Source organism: Staurois parvus, unplaced genomic scaffold, assembly GCF_062004578.1.
Source record: "Staurois parvus isolate SC_StPar_1 unplaced genomic scaffold, SC_StPar_1.0 ptg000589l, whole genome shotgun sequence".
NCBI lineage: Eukaryota > Metazoa > Chordata > Amphibia > Anura > Ranidae > Staurois > Staurois parvus.
The window spans coordinates 90,738-100,058 of NW_028318385.1; positions in this window are offsets into that span (position 1 = coordinate 90,738).

Sequence of the window (9,321 nt, forward strand, 5' to 3'; positions counted from 1 at the left end):
ACTCTATTGAAGATTTGGCATGGTTATCATTAGAGATGAGCGAAGTATTCAAAAATTCGATTCGACTGATTCGTCGAATTCGTGGAAAAATTTTGATTCGAGTCGAATATATTCGCTGTGAATTTAACTTAAAAAAGGGTGTTTCTAGGCTTCAGAGAGACTTAATATTAGTGCTGAACACTGTACCTTTAATTTAAATGCCCTTGGAGTCTGCTGGGGAAGAGAAATAATACTGTCAGTCAGTATGACATGCAGATGAGTGCCGTCGATCTTAGAATCACCGCACACTTCACTCATTTGGGCTGTCACGGGGCCAAAACCAGAGTGTGGAGCCACAGTGTGGCGGTGGAGGCAGCAGCAATGGGAGGCCATACAGCACCCTATGACAAAAATGGAAACCACCAGCAGTGTGAGGAGACCTGAAAGTGGCACATGGCAGAGTGTGGCGATAGAGACAGCAGCAATGGGAGGCCGTACAGGGACCCATGACACACTCTGGACCTGGCAGCAGCATGAGGAGGCGGTACAGGGGCCCATGGCAGATTACGGGCCTGGCAGCAGCATGAGGAGTCGGTACGGGGGCCCATGGCAGATTACGGGCCTGGCAGCAGCAATGGGAGGCCGTACAGGGACCCATGACACACTCTGGACCTGGCAGCAGCATGGGGAGGCGGTACAGGGGCCCATGACAGATTACGGGCCTGGCAGCAGCATGAGGAGTCGGTACGGGGGCCCATGACACACTCTGGACCTGGCAGCAGCATGAGGAGGCGTTACAGGGGCGCATGACAGATTACGAGCCTGGCAGCAGCAACTTGGACAGGAGGACGTTCAGCTTCTGCACCGTCTGGTGCGTGCTCGCAAACTGTTGTCTCTTGGAAACGGATTCCAAGAAAGACTGCTGACGGAATCCGTGAAGAGGAGTAGCAGGAGAAGGAGCATCTGAACGAGCGGAATATGCCAACAAGCGACAACAGGGGCCCATGACAGATTACGGGCCTGGCAGCAGCATGAGGAGTCGGTACGGGGGCCCATGGCAGATTAGGGGCCTGGCAGCAGCTATGGGAGGCCCGTAATCTGCCAGCACCCTATGACAAAAAATGGAACCCACCAGCAGTGTGAGGAGACCTGAAAGTGGCACATGGCAGAGTGTGGCGATGGAGACAGCAGCAATGGGAGGCCGTACAGGGACCCATGAGAGACTCTGGACCTGGCAGCAGCATGAGGAGGCGGTATAGGGGCCCATGGCAGATTAGGGGCCTGGCAGCAGCTATGGGAGGCCCGTAATCTGCCAGCACCCTATGACAAAAAATGGAATACACCAGCAGTGTGAGGAGACCTGAAAGTGGCACATGGCAGATTGTGGCGATGGAGACAGCAGCAATGGGAGGCCGTACAGGGACCCATGAGAGACTCTGGACTTGGCAGCAGCATGAGGAGGCGGTATAGGGGCCCATGGCAGATTAGGGGCCTGGCAGCAGCTATGGGAGGCCCGTAATCTGCCAGCACCCTATGACAAAAAATGTAACACACCAGCAGTGTGAGGAGACCTGAAAGTGGCACATGTTTGGGGCATGATTCATGGCGGATTTAGTCAGTTGTGTCAGGAACTGGTGGTTTGAAATCCAGACTAATCCACGCCTGATTCATTTTCACAAACGTCAGTCTCTCCACACTTTGGGTGGACAGTCGTGTCCTCCGCGGAGTTGCAATACCTCCTGCCGCACTAAACACGCGCTCCGATGCCACGCTACTGGCCGGGCATGACAGCCTTTCAAGGGCAAATTCAGCTAGTTAGGGCCAAAGGTCAAGTTTCGTTGCCCAGTAGTCAAGGGGATTGTCTACCTCGGTTGGCAGGGTGCTGTCCAAGTAGGCCTAAGCCTGTTGTTTGAGGTCCTGCTCCAGGTCCACCTGATGCTGCTGCTGCTGCTGCTGCTGCGGCTGGTTAGTAGTTTCCTCACTGCGCTGGTGAAGAAAGCTACTCATCATTGACTGCAGACTGAGGCAGCCGCTGCTGGTGGAGCTGCCACTGCTCCTACCACCCCACCCCTCCCCTGCTGCCATGGCAGCGGAACGCGAGTGCACAGGGCCCACAGTGTCTGAGGATGGACGTTGGCGCAGACAGGCAGAGACCAGCTGACTACATAGGTGGTTTTTATAGTACGTTATTTTGGCCTCCCTCTCAGCAGGTGTGAAAAAGGCCACCATTTTTGAACGGTAGCGAGGGTCCAACAAGGTGGACAGCCAAAAGTCATCCCTCTGTCTGATGGTTATTATTCGGCTGTCGCTACGCAAGCAACCGAGCATGCTATGGGCCATTTGTGCCAAGGAATGCGAGGGACTCCCTGCCTCCATCTCCACAGCATACTGCCACGGTGCGTCTGGGTCCTCTGTCTCCTCCTCCTCCTCCTCCTCTACCAGATGCTCCTGCTCCTCCACTCCTGTCCGCTGAGTGGAAAAACCACCCATTTCACTCAATAATTCCTGAGCACCAATGTCCTCCTCTACCTCCTCCTCTTCTTCCTGTCCTGCCCCCACAGGGGTCATGTGGCGTTGAGATCTGTGCGCCACGTCTACCGCACCCTGACAAGCCATTGTTAACAGCATTTGTTCCAGGACGTGCAACAGAGGAATGACGTCGTTCATCCCATAGTCCTGCCGACTCACGAATAGCGTGGCCTCCTCAAAGGGCCTGAGCAAGCGCAGGTGTCACGCATGAGCTGCCAATGGCTGACATCTAAGTTACACAGGGAGTACCTTTATCCTCTTTTAACATCAGGAAATCGGTGATGGCCTTTCGCTGTTCGTAAAGGCGGTCTAACATATGTAGGGTTGAATTCCACCTTGTTGCAACGTCACAGCATGAGGAGTCGGTACGGGGGCCCATGGCAGATTACGTGCCTGGCAGCAGCAATGGGAGGCCCGTAATCTGCCAGCACCCTATGACAAAAAATAGAACCCACCAGCAGTGTGAGGAGACCTGAAAGTGGCACATGGCAGAGTGTGGCGATGGAGACAGCAGCAATGGGAGGCCGTACAGGGACCCATGAGAGACTCTGGACCTGGCAGCAGCATGAGGAGGCGGTATATAGGGGCCTATGGCAGATTAGGGGCCTGGCAGCAGCTATGGGAGGCCCGTAATCTGCCAGCACCCTATGTCAAAAAATTCTACACACCAGCAGTGTGTGAGGAGACCTGAAAGTGGCACATGGCAGAGTGTGGCGATGGAGACAGCAGCAATGGGAGGCCGTACAGGGACCCATGAGAGACTCTGGACCTGGCAGCAGCATGAGGAGGCGGTATATAGGGGCCTATGGCAGATTAGGGGCCTGGCAGCAGCTATGGGAGGCCCGTAATCTGCCGGCACCCTATGTCAAAAAATTCTACACACCAGCAGTGTGTGAGGAGACCTGAAAGTGGCACATGGCAGAGTGTGGCGATGGAGACAGCAGCAATGGGAGGCCGTACAGGGAACCATGAGAGACGCTGGACCTGGCAGCAGCATGAGGAGGCGGTATATAGGGGCCTATGGCAGATTAGGGGCCTGGCAGCAGCTATAGGAGGCCCGTAATCTGCCAGCACCCTATGTCAAAAAATTCTACACACCAGCAGTGTGTGAGGAGACCTGAAAGTGGCACATGGCAGAGTGTGGCGATGGAGACAGCAGCAATGGGAGGCCGTACAGGGACCCATGAGAGACTCTGGACCTGGCAGCAGCATGAGGAGGCGGTATATAGGGGCCTATGGCAGATTAGGGGCCTGGCAGCAGCTATAGGAGGCCCGTAATCTGCCAGCACCCTATGTCAAAAAATTCTACACACCAGCAGTGTGAGGAGACCTGAAAGTGGCACATGGCAGAGTGTGGCGATGGAGACAGCAGCAATGGGAGGCCGTACAGGGACCCATGAGAGACTCTGGACCTGGCAGCAGCATGAGGAGGCGGTATATAGGGGCCTATGGCAGATTAGGGGTCTGGCAGCAGCTATAGGAGGCCCGTAATCTGCCAGCACCCTATGTCAAAAAATTCTACACACCAGCAGTGTGTGAGGAGACCTGAAAGTGGCACATGGCAGAGTGTGGCGATGGAGACAGCAGCAATGGGAGGCCGTACAGGGACCCATGAGAGACTCTGGACCTGGCAGCAGCATGAGGAGGCGGTATATAGGGGCCTATGGCAGATTAGGGGCCTGGCAGCAGCTATAGGAGGCCCGTAATCTGCCAGCACCCTATGTCAAAAAATTCTACACACCAGCAGTGTGAGGAGACCTGAAAGTGGCACATGGCAGAGTGTGGCGATGGAGACAGCAGCAATGGGAGGCCGTACAGGGACCCATGAGAGACTCTGGACCTGGCAGCAGCAAGAGGAGGCGGTATATAGGGGCCTATGGCAGATTAGGGGCCTGGCAGCAGCTATAGGAGGCCCGTAATCTGCCAGCACCCTATGTCAAAAAATTCTACACACCAGCAGTGTGTGAGGAGACCTGAAAGTGGCACATGGCAGAGTGTGGCGATGGAGACAGCAGCAATGGGAGGCCGTACAGGGACCCATGAGAGACTCTGGACCTGGCAGCAGCATGAGGAGGCGGTATATAGGGGCCTATGGCAGATTAGGGGCCTGGCAGCAGCTATAGGAGGCCCGTAATCTGCCAGCACCCTATGTCAAAAAATTCTACACACCAGCAGTGTGAGGAGACCTGAAAGTGGCACATGGCAGAGTGTGGCGATGGAGACAGCAGCAATGGGAGGCCGTACAGGGACCCATGAGAGACTCTGGACCTGGCAGCAGCATGAGGAGGCGGTATATAGGGGCCTATGGCAGATTAGGGGCCTGGCAGCAGCTATAGGAGGCCCATAATCTGCCAGCACCCTATGTCAAAAAATTCAACACACCAGCAGTGTGAGGAGACCTGAAAGTGGCACATGGCATGAGACACTGTGGACCTGGCAGCAGCATGAGGAGGCGGTATATAGGGGCCTATGGCAGATTAGGGGCCTGGCAGCAGCTATAGGAGGCCCGTAATCTGCCAGCACCCTATGTCAAAAAATTCTACACACCAGCAGTGTGTGAGGAGACCTGAAAGTGGCACATGGCAGAGTGTGGCGATGGAGACAGCAGCAATGGGAGGCCGTACAGGGACCCATGAGAGACTCTGGACCTGGCAGCAGCATGAGGAGGCGGTATATAGGGGCCTATGGCAGATTAGGGGCCTGGCAGCAGCTATAGGAGGCCCGTAATCTGCCAGCACCCTATGTCAAAAAATTCTACACACCAGCAGTGTGAGGAGACCTGAAATTGGCACATGGCAGAGTGTGGCGATGGAGACAGCAGCAATGGGAGGCCGTACAGGGACCCATGAGAGACTCTGGACCTGGCAGCAGCATGAGGAGGCGGTATATAGGGGCCTATGGCAGATTAGGGGCCTGGCAGCAGCTATAGGAGGCCCGTAATCTGCCAGCACCCTATGTCAAAAAATTCTACACACCAGCAGTGTGAGGAGACCTGAAAGTGGCACATGGCAGAGTGTGGCGATGGAGACAGCAGCAATGGGAGGCCGTACAGGGACCCATGAGAGACTCTGGACCTGGCAGCAGCATGAGGAGGCGGTATATAGGGGCCTATGGCAGATTAGGGGCCTGGCAGCAGCTATGGGAGGCCCGTAATCTGCCAGCACCCTATGTCAAAAAATTCAACACACCAGCAGTGTGAGGAGACCTGAAAGTGGCACATGGCATGAGACACTGTGGACCTGGCAGCAGCATGAGGAGGCGGTACAGGGGCCCAAGGCAGATTAGGGGCCTGGCAGCAGCTATGGGAGGCAGCTATGGGGCGGGCAGAACCGCCGTATCTTTATCACGGTTTTCCCAGGCCACCAAATGGCGACGCTGCATATGCTGCCGCAACGCTGTAGTCCCAACATGGGCCCCCTGGCCACGCTTGACTTTCTGGCCACATAGTCGACATACGGCTACGTTTACTTCCTCGGGCGGCTTGACGAAAAATTGCCACACCGCCGAGTAGGAAACTTTGCCCCCGATACTCCTCACTGGCTGACTGCTGCTTCCTCCGTGCACACCGGCACCACTACTGGCCGTGGTGGTAGGCTGCAGTGGAGCTGGTGCTCTACTCCGTGGCCATTTGGCTCCACTGACACTGCTTCCACTGACACTGCTGCGACCCTGCTGCTGTCTCCTGGGCAACCCACCGACTGTTTCGCTCACTGCCAAGCTGCCACCCTCTTCTCCTGATGATGCGGAAGAAATTGCCTGATGACGACGAGGCTGCCAAGTGCGATCAACCTCCTCATCATCAAGTAGGGTCTCCGCCTCACTACTAGCCCCCTCGGCTGCGTCTGGGTCAGGAGACAGACCTGTCTCTAGACCGGCTACCGGGCCACTCTCCTCGCCACTACTTCTTCGCCTGGCTGCTGAAAAGGCGGATGTCTCCCCCCGTTCCTGACCGCCCTCTGTTAGCTCTTCCTCACTGTACAGTGGGGCTGAGCCCACAGCATGCGATACTTCGCTTGGTGAGGGAACACCAAAGGACAGGGGCAGGTAGAGGACACGTGATTTCAGTGGGCTTGGTCCCGGGCCATGCCAACTAACGGTTGTGTCTGACGTACCCACCGACCGTTGGCTGTAGGTGTCAGAGGTGACCTGGGAAGAGGAAGACGACCGAGCCAACCAATCGATGACGGCAGGGTTGTCGGTGGAGACACGACCGCTGGATGACACCGGGAGCACTGGCCTCTGGCTGCGAATAGTGCTGCCTCGACCCCTTCCTCTGCTGCCACGTCTGCTCGCTCCTAAAACATTGCCTCCTCTGCCACTCCTCTGCATGTTGTCTGACATACTCTTTAATTAAACGATTATGTGTCCCTGAGTAACAATTCTGTGTCCCTGAGTAACAATTCTGTGTCTGTGCGAGTAACAATTCTGTGGCCCTAAGTAACAGTTCTGTGGCCCTCAGTAACAATTCTGTGTCCCTGATTAACGTTTCTGTGGCCCCAAGTAACAGTTCTGTGGCCCTCAGTAACAATTCTGTGTCTGTGCGAGTAACAATTCTGTGTCTGTGCGAGTAACAATTCTGTGGCCCTCAGTAACAATTCTGTGTCCCTGATTAATGTTTCTGTGGCCCCAAGTAACAGTTCTGTGGCCCTCAGTAACAATTCTGTGTCTGTGCGAGTAACAATTCTGTGTCTGTGCGAGTAACAATTCTGTGGCCCTAAGTAACAGTTCTGTGGCCCTCAGTAACAGTTCTGTGTCCCTGAGTAACAATTCTGTGTCTGTGCGAGTAACAATTCTGTGTCTGTGCGAGTAACAATTCTGTGGCCCTAAGTAACGGTTCTGTGGCCCTCAGTAACAGTTCTGTGTCCCTCTGTAACAATTCTGTGTCTGTGCGAGTAACAATTCTGTGGCCCTAAGTAACAGTTCTGTGGCCCTCAGTAACAATTCTGTGTCCCTGATTAACGTTTCTGTGGCCCCAAGTAACAGTTCTGTGGCCCTCAGTAACAATTCTGTGTCTGTGCGAGTAACAATTCTGTGTCTGTGCGAGTAACAATTCTGTGGCCCTAACAGTTCTGTGGCCCTCAGTAACAATTCTGTGTCCCTGATTAACGTTTCTGTGGCCCCAAGTAACAGTTCTGTGGCCCTCAGTAACAATTCTGTGTCTGTGCGAGTAACAATTCTGTGTCTGTGCGAGTAACAATTCTGTGGCCCTAAGTAACAGTTCTGTGGCCCTCAGTAACAATTCTGTGTCCCTGATTAACGTTTCTGTGGCCCCAAGTAACAGTTCTGTGGCCCTCAGTAACAATTCTGTGTCTGTGCGAGAAACAATTCTGTGTCTGTGCGAGTAACAATTCTGTGGCCCTAACAGTTCTGTGGCCCTCAGTAACAATTCTGTGTCCCTGATTAACGTTTCTGTGGACCCAAGTAACAGTTCTGTGGCCCTCAGTAACAATTCTGTGTCTGTGCGAGTAACAATTCTGTGTCTGTGCGAGTAACAATTCTGTGGCCCTAAGTAACAGTTCTGTGGCCCTCAGTAACAATTCTGTGTCCCTGATTAACGTTTCTGTGGCCCCAAGTAACAGTTCTGTGGCCCTCAGTAACAATTCTGTGTCTGTGCGAGTAACAATTCTGTGTCTGTGCGAGTAACAATTCTGTGGCCCTAAGTAACAGTTCTGTGGCCCTCAGTAACAGTTCTGTGTCCCTGAGTAACAATTCTGTGTCTGTGCGAGTAACAATTCTGTGGCCCTAAGTAACAGTTCTGTGGCCCTCAGTAACAATTCTGTGTCCCTGATTAACGTTTCTGTGGCCCCAAGTAACAGTTCTGTGGCCCTCAGTAACAATTCTGTGTCTGTGCGAGTAACAATTCTGTGTCTGTGCGAGTAACAATTCTGTGGCCCTCAGTAACAATTCTGTGTCCCTGATTAATGTTTCTGTGGCCCCAAGTAACAGTTCTGTGGCCCTCAGTAACAATTCTGTGTCTGTGCGAGTAAGAATTCTGTGTCTGTGCGAGCAACAATTCTGTGGCCCTAAGTAACAGTTCTGTGGCCCTCAGTAACAGTTCTGTGTCCCTGAGTAACAATTCTGTGTCTGTGCGAGTAACAATTCTGTGTCTGTGCGAGTAACAATTCTGTGTCTGTGCGAGTAACAATTCTGTGTCTGTGCGAGTAACAATTCTGTGGCCCTAAGTAACGGTTCTGTGGCCCTCAGTAACAGTTCTGTGTCCCTGTGTAACAATTCTGTGTCTGTGCGAGTAACAATTCTGTGGCCCTAACTAACAGTTCTGTGGCCCTCAGTAACAATTCTGTGTCTGTGCGAGTAACAATTCTGTGTCTGTGCGAGTAACAATTCTGTGTCTGTGCGAGTAAGAATTCTGTGGCCCTAAGTAACGGTTCTGTGGCCCTCAGTAACAGTTCTGTGTCCCTGTGTAACAATTCTGTGTCTGTGCGAGTAACAATTCTGTGGCCCTAAGTAACAGTTCTGTGGCCCTCAGTAACAATTCTGTGTCTGTGCGAGTAACAATTCTGTTTCTGTGCGAGTAACAATTCTGTGGCCCTAAGTAACAGTTCTGTGGCCCTCAGTAACAATTCTGTGTCTGTCCCTGAGTAACAATTCTGTGGCCCTAACTAAAGTTTCTGTGGCCCTAAGTAACAATTCCCTGGCACTCAGTAACAATTCTGTCTGTCCCTGAGTAACAATTCTGTGGCCCTAATAACGTTTCTGTGGCCCTAAGTAACAATTCTCTGGCACTCAGTAACAATTCTGTCTGTCCCTGAGTATGAATTCTGTGGCCCTAACTAGCGTTTCTTTGTCCCTAAG